The 13,092-nt window shown below is 40.1% G+C and overlaps 1 protein-coding gene across 7 annotated transcripts in view; it reads left to right on the forward strand.

Moving 5' to 3' along the window:
- The window catches only part of KAT6B (lysine acetyltransferase 6B), a 179,468-nt gene that overhangs the window by 34,935 nt on the left and 131,441 nt on the right, over window positions 1–13,092 (forward strand). The gene's annotated exons all lie outside the window — the stretch shown is intronic.

A 13,092-nucleotide genomic window follows, 5' to 3' on the forward strand; every position in this document is an offset into this window, starting at 1 on the left:
TGGCCCTTCATGATCTTCCCCTAAAATAGCTTTCCAAAGACAACCACAGCTAGTGGATTTGTGTGTATTCTTCCAAGCCCTTTTAAAGCACTTGTACATAAACATGTGTATACATATTTTAACAAAAAATAAATTCATACTTTTGGTAATTTTTGTTCTTTTGAAAAAAACATGTTTTTGAATATATAAGAAATGTATTAGCATATATTCTTGAAAAAGTTCTAATAATAGAAAGAAAACAAGCCCCGTACAAACTCCCTGAGTCTCAGTCATCTCATCTGTAAAATAGGAATAATAAAATATTTTTCATAGGTGTGTCAATTAGGATTTAATGAGATAATGCATTTGAGCACCTGACACTGTGCCTATTCAATAAAAGAGATGAGCTAGTTGTTTTGAACATGTATCAGCTCTGGAAAATTTTTGAAGATTAATTATTTTATTTTTAGCTTTGGAATTTTTAATGAAGCACATTTTGGCATATACCTGTATGTTCTGACAGTGATCTTTTGACTTACTCTGTCCTCTTTCAAGGTCTAGTCAAAAAAGAGAAGGTCTTAACTATTTTCCTTATAGCTTTGTGTGCTCTAAATGTAAGTTTAGTCTAATAGCAGAGGTTAACTTTTTCTTTAATAATTATTTAGATTACTTCTCCCCTACTCCTCTCAAGTTTTTGGTTAGTTCAGTGTTTTTTGGATCCAAGTGTGCCTTCATCACAGTTTTTGCCACTTTCATATACTGTTTATTAGTTATGTTCTTAATATTTTCTTTCATATTGCTCCACTAAAGAGGCATAACAACCAAGTGCCATGCATGAATTCTGTACTAGAACTGGGGGATAATTAGGTACATTTGAATTTGGACCAGATCTTAGGGCAAATTAAGCCATTAATGTTAATGTTCTTTATGTGATAATGGCATTTTGGTCATCTAAGATTATCTCCTTATGAGTTAGGAAATGCCTTCTGAAGTATTTTGTGGTGAAGTGTCATGCTGGTGCAGCTTACTTTCAAGTGGTTCATCAACAACCATAACAGAAGTATGTGTGTATAAATATATATGTGTGAGTTCAGATAGATACAGGTGTAGATAGAGCTGTGAGGCAAAAATCTTAACAACTGGTGAGTCTAGGTGAAGGGCATACAAACATTCATCATACCTCTTAAACTTTTCTGGAGGCTTGAAATTTTTTAAAAATGTAAATTTGGAAAAATAAATATAATCAGAATGCTCATTAAAAATTAAATTGCTGGTGGCGCAGTGGTTAAGAATCCGCCTGCCAGTGCAGGGGACACGGGTTCGAGCCCTGGTTCAGGAAGATCCCACATGCCATGGAGCAACTAAGCCCGCGCGCCACAACTACTGAGCCTGCGTGCCGCAACTACTGAAGCCCACACACCTAGAGCCCGTGCTCCGCAACAAGAGAAGCCACCGCAATGAGAAGCCTGCTCACCGCAACTAGAGAGAGCCCACATGCAGCAATGAAGACCCAATGCAGCCAAAAATAAATAAATAAATAAAAATTAAAAAAAAAATTAAATTGCCTCACTTTCTTTAATTTGATAAATCTACTGAAAAAGGAAACTTTATTATTACCATAAGTGGAAAATATATATTCCTCTTCATAAACAGAAGGTATATAGTTGTAAAATTATTATTAAAATTTTTAAAATTAAAATGTGTTTGGATACTGTTATGTGCCGAGGCTCTCAGCTCAGGCCTTGGTCTCTCAAAGGAAGATTAGCAATCATTAGAGAGGCGTTAAAGACATATTAGCACCAACTGAGACTTTCTCCTTGATGAGAAGGTATGAGAGAAAATTGAAAAGGGAACAAACAGCTTTCTCACTCTGTGTGATTTAGATCACTTCAAATTATCTTGCATCTCACCTGAAAGCATCTTGAATCCCACACTTTGGGAAATACTACATCCGTTGATTTTAGTGTGGTGTGTCAGAAAGAAAATAAACTTGTGTACCAAATTGTTTATATAGTGCCCATTATATCTTTGTCTTTAAACCTTCTGTGTTGAATTATCATCATCATCATTATTTGATAGTTTTGATTGCTACAGATGCATGTTTAGCTGAATGACATCCTGGCCTAAGGCAGATGTCAAATTTTGCAGTCTAAGTCATTACTAGTTTCTTGCTCTGAAGTTGCTCTTGTAGTTGGGGTTTTGCTGGTTTTTTGTTTTGTTTTGTTTTGTTTTTCTTTCTCTCTTTCTTTTCTTCCATGCTACATTGTTCTGCTGTTATTTGGAAGCCAGTAGGTCGCTTTGCGTCTTGAACAATGAAAGGATCCAGATCGTGTCTGTCTCACATTATGTTATCCCAGTACAAAACTCAGTTGAATAAAACATATTACCCATCTGGCCTGGAAATCTCAGTGGCACTCAAAATAACTTACCAACAAATTGTTGGATCATGGTATCTTGAAATTTTTCTGAAAGTTCAGCTTCTTTGTAGCTGTTGCTAAGAGAGGAACGTCATAGACATGAGGAACACGAGGAAGTGTCTGCACACTGCCAGTTGTTTTATAGGCATTTGGCTCTGCCGCTTTGCAGATGGTTAGACTCTGGGTGGTGGGTAAATGTGTGCCGATTATCTTATTGAATTAAGGTAACCTTTTGTCATTCATTGAATTCTGCAGACCAGTTGGTCAGTGAGCAGCTGCTCTGTGTGGCTTGGTTTGGGTTTGGAAGCACACAAAGACTATCTTAAAGGGTGGTCAGTCTAATCCAGGTATTCAACAAAGCAAGAGTGAAAACCTTCTTCCTCCTTTGATACTGGTTTCTGTTCTGACGGAAGCAAATGAACAAAAACGTTTTTACTTCTTGCTCAGTTAACTAAATGATTTAAAGCAGTGGTTTATTGAGTGTTTGGATGAATGCATTTTTTAACCTAATGTTCTAAGTTGAAGAAAATATACTATCATAATATTTGATGTTAGAAGCATACTAGTTTTATGGCAGAGTCTGTGTTTGAAGAGGCATGATAGACTAATGGAGTTGTTGTCTTCTTTTTAGTTTATTTTCACAGATATCCTGGAAACTAAAAGCATGCTTTAGCGATATCATCTCTTAGCAAATTCCAGCTGTATAATTTTTGTAGGGCTATTTTGTTTTGAATCTGCCGTATTTTTATATGGATTCTATCTCAGTTTCTGGAAACTGTTTCAGGAGGCTTCATTTTTAATAAAGGGGTTCTAAATTGTTTTTAGTAAATTGCCAAAATTGTGTGGCTCATTTCTCCTTTAGGAAAACTTTTCTTGGACTCATCTTTTTTGGCTTTACTCAGAGTACAGTGTAGGGGGTCTCAGAGAAAATGACTGTGGCCACCAGTTGATTTCCTTATTATCAAAGAGAAGTCATTTAACAGTGATTGATGAAGAGCCATCTGATTTCTCTAGTTTGGTCATCTGTTGGGCCTGGGAGACTTTTGATTCAAAGCCCACTTTTTCATTTGGATTTATATGCTAGTAATGATCATGATGTCTATCAACATTTATTAAGCACATATTCTGTGCTGGGCTTTGGGCTTGGTTCTTTACATATGCTCTTTCATTTTATCCTGTCAACAGCTTTATGAGGTGGATCTCATTAGCTCCCTCTCAGAGATGATAAGACAGTCTCCCAGGGAGGGTAAGTAACTCGTCCAGTGCCACACAGCTCATTAGTGTGTGGGCCATACTGCAGTACAGGGCTCTCAGCCTCCAAGGCTCCTGCTCTGTTCTTCCGTGCTGCTATTTTAATGAAGATCTAAGCCCCAGATTTTCTATCAAGCTTAAGAGTAAACAAAAAGTTCTCCTTTAAGGCTTCAGATTCTATGTCTATGCTTGTCTTAATTATCGTGAAAATAATATAACAACGTTAAAGAAAAATTTTGAAGTGTGAACCTTGTCCATAATCTTGCCACCCTGACACAACCATTTTGTTTTGTATTTTCTCTTCCAGATTAGTCTCTGTGCATGTCCTTTTATATAACTATAATCAAAGCATATCCACAGCTATATATTCTGCTTTTTAAACAACATACTATTAATTCATAAATATTTTTGATTGTAAATATCATTCTTTAAAAAGTCTTTTCCTAATCTCTTTGAATCTCCCAGTCCAAATGAAGTCCCTTTAGTAATTCCAACAAAGTACCCTATACTTTCTCTTATTAGCACTTATTACAGTTTATAATTATATATTTATTTGTCTGGTTATTATTTAACTTCAGTTGTTCCCTCTAGATTGAAGAGCTCCATAAAGATGGAGGCCTGGTCTCTTTGATCACCTCTGTTGAGTGAGTGCAAGGAATTATGTTATTTATTATCTAAAGTTAAGTTTCCATTTGTTTGTTACTCTATTGCAGAAACATACAATCTGTCCAGAAACAGCTGGACAGATTTTGAACAAACTTGGAGGGTTTTGGGAGAGTGTGTTTAGGATGATCAGGAGACATGTGTCATATGTTTTCTGATCTTGTGTCTGAGGTAATATACAGAGATTTAAGAAATGAGACCTAAATCGAAAGTCCTAAGGGCAGATTATTGGAATTGCAGCCTGTGGTTTGCATTTTAGAGTTGAGTAGCTTCTCACTTGGGCTACTCCATATCTTGATCTAGGATGAGAGGCAACAAGAATCTCTTTATTTATTGATGACCAGTGAATCTCACAATCACATATCGGCTAATTTCAAATAGATCCATTTGATCTTTTCATTCTCACTTTCCTTCTTTAAACATACATTGTCTATTGAAAGAGATGATTTTAATTGCCATTTCTCTTCTGTGAAACACTTTTGTGAGCTAATGAAACAAATTAGACAATACAGGTGTTTATAGTACAAAAGACATGATCTATCAATGTCTAAGGCTAGAATTTGGTTAAAAGAAGAGACTTTGATACTGTACAGCACAGGGAACTATATTCAATATCCCGTGATAAACCATAATGGAAAAGAATATGTATGTATAACTGAATCACTTTGCTATACAGTAGAAATTAACACAACATCATAAATCAACTATACTTCAATAAAATAAATAAATAAAAGAAGAGACTCTGTGTTTTATACATAACCCTGTGAGATCTATAGTGATTATTAGGAAGGTCAAAAATAAATTAGGTACTTCAGATCTGTAAGCAAGCCAACTGCTCGGTGATATAAAAATCTTGACAAGGTCATCTGTAGACATCTGCACCTGGAAAAAAGTCAAAAGAGTCAAATAAAAACAGAGTTTGTTTTCAATCTCTGACATTTTAAAAACCAGTTTTGAATTTAGGGTAGAAGATTGCCCTTTGAGTCTTTGGAGAACAAGTGGAAACTGGAGTCCGTGTCCCAGCCACCGCCCTCTTTGGTTCTGCGGGCTGTGTTCTGGGCATGCTCTGCTGCCGGAGCCCTGTTTTTTCTCCTGCAGGCTCGCCCCGCTCCTCCAACTCCCGTAGAGGATTCTTCAGTCCTTCCTCTCTCCTTCCCACCATCCCATGCCATCTCACTCCACGTAGCAGACGGCTTGCCAAATAACCACATGCTCTGGAACCTGTGCTGGATGCTAAACCAACACTTAGACGTGCCTCCTGTCCTGGCCATGTCAATACATGGCCACGTGTGTCAAGCCGAGGCCAGAGCCAGCAGCACAAGAAGAAAACTACCACTAATGTTCATTAGCAGAGGATACACTCCTCAGATAGCCTTACGTTACATACAGGCCTTCGCATCCTAGCAGACCTTTCCCCTCTTCTTGGACAGTCTCCTGGCCTCCTCGGAGCCGCTGTAGCACCGTGAGCTTTACTGTCCGTCCTGCTCCTTGGCACTGTCTGTAACTCTTCAGTTCTGTGGGCCCTGACATTCTAGGCTGGCTGTCAGTTCCTTGGAGATTGAGACTAGAGCTTAAATTGATATCCTCCATGCTGCGTACCACAGGGACATACTTAATTCAATTAAGAAATCGTAGAGTCTCAAGGTTGAAAGAGACCTTGTGAGTCGTGGAGCTGAGCCCGTGCTTGAATCGCTTCCGCAGAATCCTCCCAAGTGGTCGTGCAGCCTCTGCTCCCACCGCTTCTAGGATGGGAGCCCCTGTGCCCAGAGGCAGCTTTTGTCTCCGCTTTCTGTTGGCATCTACTTGCCGATTTTGAGCTGCTCTCTGCTCTGGGTCCAAATAGGGCTGAACAAGAGTGAGACAGGAATTGTTGAGAGCCTGGTCTGTGCCAGACATGAAGCCGGGCCTCTCACTTAGGCTGTTGTTAGGAAGTGATCATTTACTGTTGCTCAGCTGTGTGCCATAATTCACTGCCTCCTCCCCTCTATTCAGGAGCCTGTTTTCCTTGTAGTTTTAAAGGACCTGCCATCCAGTATCTTTCTTGAGGCATCCTCTCCTCTCAGATGGACTAAGTTAAGCATTATCCATACTAGACGTATGAGGAAATGGAGGCCCAGAGAGAGTTAGGGCCACACAGATGGGCGGCCAACCCTGTCCTCTGACTTCAGAGCCAGTCCTTTCTCTGGAATGCTGTGGGCTTCCTCTTTCAAGCTGAGGACGTGATTCTTTCTAACACTTGAAACCACCTCGTTCTGGCCTGCTAAACCCTCTTGTCGTCTTTGGTCTTGGTAACCTTCACAGTGCTGAGGATGAGCATTCACGTTGACAGCACCCTGGCTGTGCCCACGTGCTGTGTTGTCCCTTGGAAGAGAAGGGGTCTAACTGACGTGTCCCTTTCGGTGTGCAGCCTTACACAGCAAAGTCTTGACAAGGCCACTTAAAAAAAAATTTTATTATTATGTAAAAAAAAAATTTTTTTTTTTAATGTTTCATTTTTTGGCTGCACTGCACAGCACGTGGGATCCTTGTTCCCCGACCAGGGATTGAACCCGCGGCCCCTGCATTGGAAACACGGAGCCCTAACCACTGGACTGCCAGGGAAGCCCTCACTTTTTTTTTTTTAAAGCAGTTTGTTTATTTATTCTTTCATTTATTCACTCAAAAATATTTATTGTCTACTCTGAGCCAACCACTATTCTCAGAGACACCCCTCCTTTCATGGAATTTATATTCTAGTGGGAGAAGTAATGATAAGCAAATAAACCAACAAGGTAGGGACTTCCCTGGTGGTGCATTGGTTAAGAATCTGCCTGCCAATACTGGGGACACGGGTTCGAGCTCTAGTCCAGGAAGATCCCACATGCCACGGAGCAACTAAGCCTGTGCACCACAACTACTGAGCCTGCGCTCTAGAGCCCGTGAGCCACAACTACTGAGTCCATGCGCCACAACTACTGAAGCCCATGCACCTAGAGCCTGTGCTCCACAACAAGAGAAGCCACCGTATTGAGAAGCCCGTGCACTGCAACGAAGAGTAGCCCCTGCTCGCCGCAACTAGGGAAAAGCCCGCGTGCAGCAATGAAGACCCAATGCAGCCCCCCAAAAAACCCCAAAAAAACAGCAAGGTAATTACAGACTGTGTTAAGTGACAGGAAAGAAATCAAGAGTGAAGTGAGAGAGAGAAAAGCCAAGGATGTGACTGTAGACATTGTGCTCTGGAAAGTCCCTGAGGAGAGATGAAAAGATGAGGAAGGGTCAGCTGTGGAAAGAGCTGAGGAGCTCAGGGAGGGAAGGGTCCTCCCTTGTGTTTGAGGAAGAAAAAGGCAGCTCCTTTAGCTGTAGCAGAGAGAACCAGAGCAGCAGAGAGTTTAAAGTTGGGGAACAACAGGATCTGGTTTGTGTTTTTAAAATCACCAAGAGACAGGACAACTAAATGAGATGTGTGACCCTGGATGTTACTCTAAAGGACAGTGTTGGGATAAATGGCAGAATTTGAATATGGCCTGCCTATTAGATAATAGTATTGTATCAATGTTAAATTTCCTGAATTTGATAACGCCTTGTGGTTATGAAAAGATGTCCTTGTTCTTAAGAGGGGGGAAGAGTTGTGATCTTTGCAGCTTATTCTCAAATGGTTCAGAAAAAAAAGGGAGGAATAGAAGATGGCAAATTGTCTGAGGGCATATGGGTGTTTATTGTAATATTCTTGCTACTTTTCTGTAGGTTTGAGGTTTTTTTCCAAAAGTAAAACTTTAAAGGTCTCTGAGGCTGCTGTGTGTGGGAGTAATTAACAGGGCGCCAGAGGAGGGGTAGGCAGACCTGGGAGGTGGCTCTTGGGATGATGGAGGCGTGGTCTGGGGTGTGACAGTGGGAATGGAGAGAAGAGGACAGATCTGAAATGTGTTTTGGAGGTAGAACTAACGGAACTGGCTGATGGAGTGGATGTGGTGGCCGGGGGAAGAGCAGGAGGTAGAAATTGCCCCCTTATGGTTACAGACTGAATTCCAAAAGAATCTTCTCCTTCCCAAGGTGCTCTCACCCCCAATCCGTTCTACTCAAGGCAGCCACTCTATGAATAGTTAACACAGCGATTTAACACACCCCACGGGTGAGGTGAGGCTCAGGGATGTGAAGTGACTCCTTTGAAGTTGTCAGGTATAGGCAGAGATTTTACTCTCTTTACCCAGAAGACCAAAATAATAGGCATGAGTTTAGTGTTCTTCAAACTGAATTCTGCCCCATTAGTTGGTTGGGAAATCAATGTAGTAGTTGATACCGAATTCTGTCCCATTAGTTGGTTGGGAAATCAATGTAGTAGTTGCTAGCAGCATTAAAAAAGAAGAGAAAAGAAACATTATAGCATGTCCCACTTGGAAAGGATAAGTAATGTTTCATGAAGCTTCTGTTTTAGTTAAATATGCACATAGGTATATTCTAGGTCACGATGTAAAATGTGTTATTTACTTTGAGTTACCATTGAAAGTTGGAAAGCCATGCACAGGATTATTGTAAACAGGTCTTGCAATCCCCATGAGAATAAGAGAGCAAAAGATAAACTCACTTGGGTGGCTACTGTTGGCTGTCCTGTGTTGTTTATTTCCTTAATGATGGATGGGTTATAAGTCAGTGTTTTCTCAGTTGACTTCATAGTCATCCTCTCCTTCCAGTCTTGCAGTCAATAAATATTGAGTGCCTGCTGTGTGCCAGGCACTGTTTTAGGCAACAGCAGTGAGCAGAACAGACCTGACCCTCAAGGAGCTTACCTTTAAACATGTTACCAAGTGAAACCTCAAGATTCCTTCAGGTTTTGGAGTGATAGGTGCTCTAAAGATTTAGGAAGACTGATCTGGGAAGGCCTCTCTGTGAAGGTGACATTTGAGTTCAGACACGAGTGAAACCGAAGATGCAGCTTTGCTTCAGGGAAGAGTGTCCCGAGCAGAAGCAGCAGCCCAGGCAAAAGCCCTGAGTTGGAGGGATGGAACTGTGGCGAGGGGATCCAGGGAGAGTGGAAGGAGAGGAGGTGAGATTTAGGACATTTTTTTGGAGATGAAGCTAACAAGACCTACCCACTATATAGCACAGGGAACTATATTCAATATCATGTGATAAACCATAATGGAAAAGAATATGAAAAAGTATACATATATATATATATATATATATATATATATGTGTAACTGAATCACTTTGTGTACAGCAAAAATTAACACAACATTGTAAATCAACTATACTTCAATAAAATTAAAAAACAAAAAAAGCTAACAGGACCAAATAATGGATTGGATGTAGAATGTAGAGGGACGGGATGCAAGGACGAATCTAGGTGGATGATGGCGCCATTTACTGGTAGGGAAGGCTGGAGGCTGATGCAGAAATGTGATTGTAGAGAAAAAGAAATCAGTAGTTCTGGGCATGAGTTTCAGAGGCCTATTGGACATACAAGTGGAGACCCAGGGTGGTCAGTTGGATGATCAAAGTCTTAGGTAAGAGTCTGAACTGGAGAATTTGAGAGCCATCAGTATATAGCTGGTATTTAAAGGACTGAGACTGGATGAGCTTCCGGGGGTGGAGGGTTGAATGCGGGTGGGGGTGGGGTGGACTGGGAGTGTGGATCAGAAGAGCAGAGGCCCTGGGGCCAGAGTTCCAGAGCAATTAAGGGAAAGAAGGAGGAAAGTTAGGTGGGTGCCTAGAGAAGAAGTTTTGTGGAGAGGGAGGGGAGGACCCAATATCAATTTATGTAGTGTTGGTTCCCCATTTTTGAGCTCTGGACCTATTAGCAGTAAGTGAATTTCCTTCTCTGTGTGAGATATATGTGCTTTTAAATTTTTAAATTTTTTATTTGATAAATTGGGGAGAATAGTACTCATTCCACAGAGCTGTTTGGTAAATTAAATTAGTTAATACAGAGTGCTTCAAACAATCCCTGGCACGTAATAAGAACTCAGGTAACTCTTAGGTGCTTGTTGCAGTGGTGCTTATTTTAAGAAATCAATTCAGGCTTAAGGTCTAGATTCCAGATTAGTATAGAGGTAAGTAGTAGCAATAGTGGCTGTTCATCTGTGTATGCTGTGTGATAATCAGTTTTGTTTAGCTGGTTCTCTGAGTAGCATATTAAAGCAGTCTTGAACAATGAGGGGACCCTATTAGTGGATTACCAGTAAATGGTGATATCAAGTGACCCTAAAATCAAAGTAATGGAAAATTGTCTTCCTTTTTCTCAAACATTTAATTTGTTGTTTCTTCATCACACATCATCATCCTTCCATACTTTCAAGGTCAGGGGGAGATACTAATTTTTACTGTACTGCTACATTGTCACACAAATTATCATCTGAAGGAGCTTCTTAGATTTGACAAATGAAATCTCAGGAGGAACTTGTTAAACCAATACAATTCAAAATTCTAATTCCTGCTGCCTTCTAGTATGCACCATTTTATTCATCTCAAATAAACGTACAAATTCAAGCATCCTATAAGGCAAATAGATTCCTTTTTAATTAGGGGTTCTATATACAGAATTTTATGATCATGAAATTTTTAAACCAAGAAGGGAACAAATATTTACAGTTGCAACTTCACGTCAGCTTTGCCCACTATTTGAAGAGCTCTGAAAATGGAAATGTATCTCCCGTTTTTTCACTATGGCAGTAGAAAATTAGGCTTCAGCTTCTTAGGAGCATGTCTGCTCTGTTATGTATGGAATGTGGAAGGTACATAGAAGTGTTCTTTCTTTGTGACTGACATTACTTTTTTTCATGTAAAGATTTGTTTTATTAAAAGCTAATCTTTGCTTTTGTGTGTGTGTGCTTTTCGTGGTACTATTTCTTAGGCATCTCCAAGTACTAAGGCAAAATTTTATTTTGAGGAGTTATTGCTTTGGTAATTATCGTACAGAATTATTTCTCCATTTAAGTAGGCCTTTTATTCCAAGGCAAAATTAAGCCAACCACAAGGGTTTCTGGGAGCAGAGTAATGTAGTGTTAAGGTGTTGTGTGTCAGTGTGGGCAGTCTAATGCTTTACAGAAGAAGATTTTTAATGATGCTTAAATATGTGGTGGTTTAAAGATCCCAGTTGAAATGAAGAAGCTCATTAAAATGCATTGAAATAATTTAGAAAAGGGGGGATGCTTTTGTCAAGATTTGAGACATATATACTTTTTTCCAAGGTTTTACTACAGGTTTGATGAGGCAGAAAGTGACTGCCTAATTTCACCTTTATACATGGTGGTTATACCATGCCTGGATCCAAGAATGATTTTAGGTGACTTAGGTGATTAAAATATATTTAATATACTAATCTTTTTTCCAAAGCATCAAAAATAATTAAGATGAAAGACTAGATAAACGCTATGTCTAGAATGAATACTTTAGTTCTAAACATCCCAAAAGCTAAGGGGAAAGAAAGATGTAGTTTATAAGATTCTCATTGTCTGATATGGAAGCATAGAAGTTTGAGGAGAGAGAATGTTTTTCCAGCTTTTTCTGAATTTAAGGGTAATTTGTTTTGGATTCTAATCCTTTATGATCAACAATGAGTAATAACATTGACAGTCTTTCTTCCCACTCTTTTCTCTCCTCTCCCCCCAAAGGGAAATACCTGATTGTAAAACTAATGCATGTTAGTTGTACAAAAAGAAAAAGTTAAAATAAATCAAAAATACATGTACTGAAATGAAGCTTCCCTGAATGACACCAAACCCCTGTCCGAGTAGACATTTCTCATTTCTGGGTTCACAGAAAGGGATGGCATTAAATCACAACTCAATGGAGATATTTTTGTAAGGAGCTGTGATGATGTTGAGTTTAGCAAACATTTATTGGGCATCTGAGATTTGCCAGTGTTAGGGTTACGGAAATGATTAAGACAGCACTCTTTCCCTTAAGAAGCTCAAGGTTAAATGGGGTTCACTCTTTCAGTCAGTGACCCATCAAATATTTTATATCCATTCATTTGCTGCGTACCTATTATGGGTATAGTAAATATTTTATATCCATTCATTTGCTGAGTACCTATTATGGGTATAGTACGTAGTGGTCAACCAAGGAGAGTCTAGTGGGGTGCATCAGTAGCTAACCATACAACTAATGCTAATGCTGTGTGCTAAGTAACTGCGCTTGGCATGAATAAGTTACCCTGAGGGCACAAAGAAGGAGAAATTTGTTTTGCTGGGGAAGGCTTTGCAGAGGGAGGAACTTTTAGGTTGAGATTTAGTGTCAGAGTGCACCCGACAGCCCAAAAGTGGGGATGGCATTCTAGGCAGAGGGAATAGCGAGCCCAGAGTGTGATCCCGGAGGTGTGATCCAGAATGCATGTTTGGGCAACGGATGAGAAGCAGATGGCCGAACAGAGTGTATGGCTCAGAGTAGGGGAAGTGTGAGGGAAGATGAGGCCGCGAGGATGGTAGAGCTGTGTCCAGTGAAGAAATTTGGACTTTATTCTGTCAGTAGGCTTTTAAGCAGAGGAGGAGAGATTTATATTTTAGATACATAACAGGTGGAAGCGTGAGACGCGACTGTGGGGCAGAGAGATTGGAGGCAGGGAGTGATGTGTAATTGAGGTAAAGGAGAAGCGAGGTCTTGGGTGTGGAGCAGTATACGTGGGTTGAGAGGACACACCAAAGTGTCGGGACATTTCTAGTCTGTTGTGTGGGATGAGGGAGAGGAGTCTGGGGGATGATGGTTGCTGAGGAGAGGACAGGCTTCTGGGAATACCGACATTCAAGGATTATCCCAGGAAGGGGGCCTGGTCTTCATTTTATTGAGTGTTTTGGGCAATTTTACT

Source organism: Balaenoptera borealis, assembly GCF_965194805.1.
Source record: "Balaenoptera borealis genome assembly, chromosome: 10".
NCBI lineage: Eukaryota > Metazoa > Chordata > Mammalia > Artiodactyla > Balaenopteridae > Balaenoptera > Balaenoptera borealis.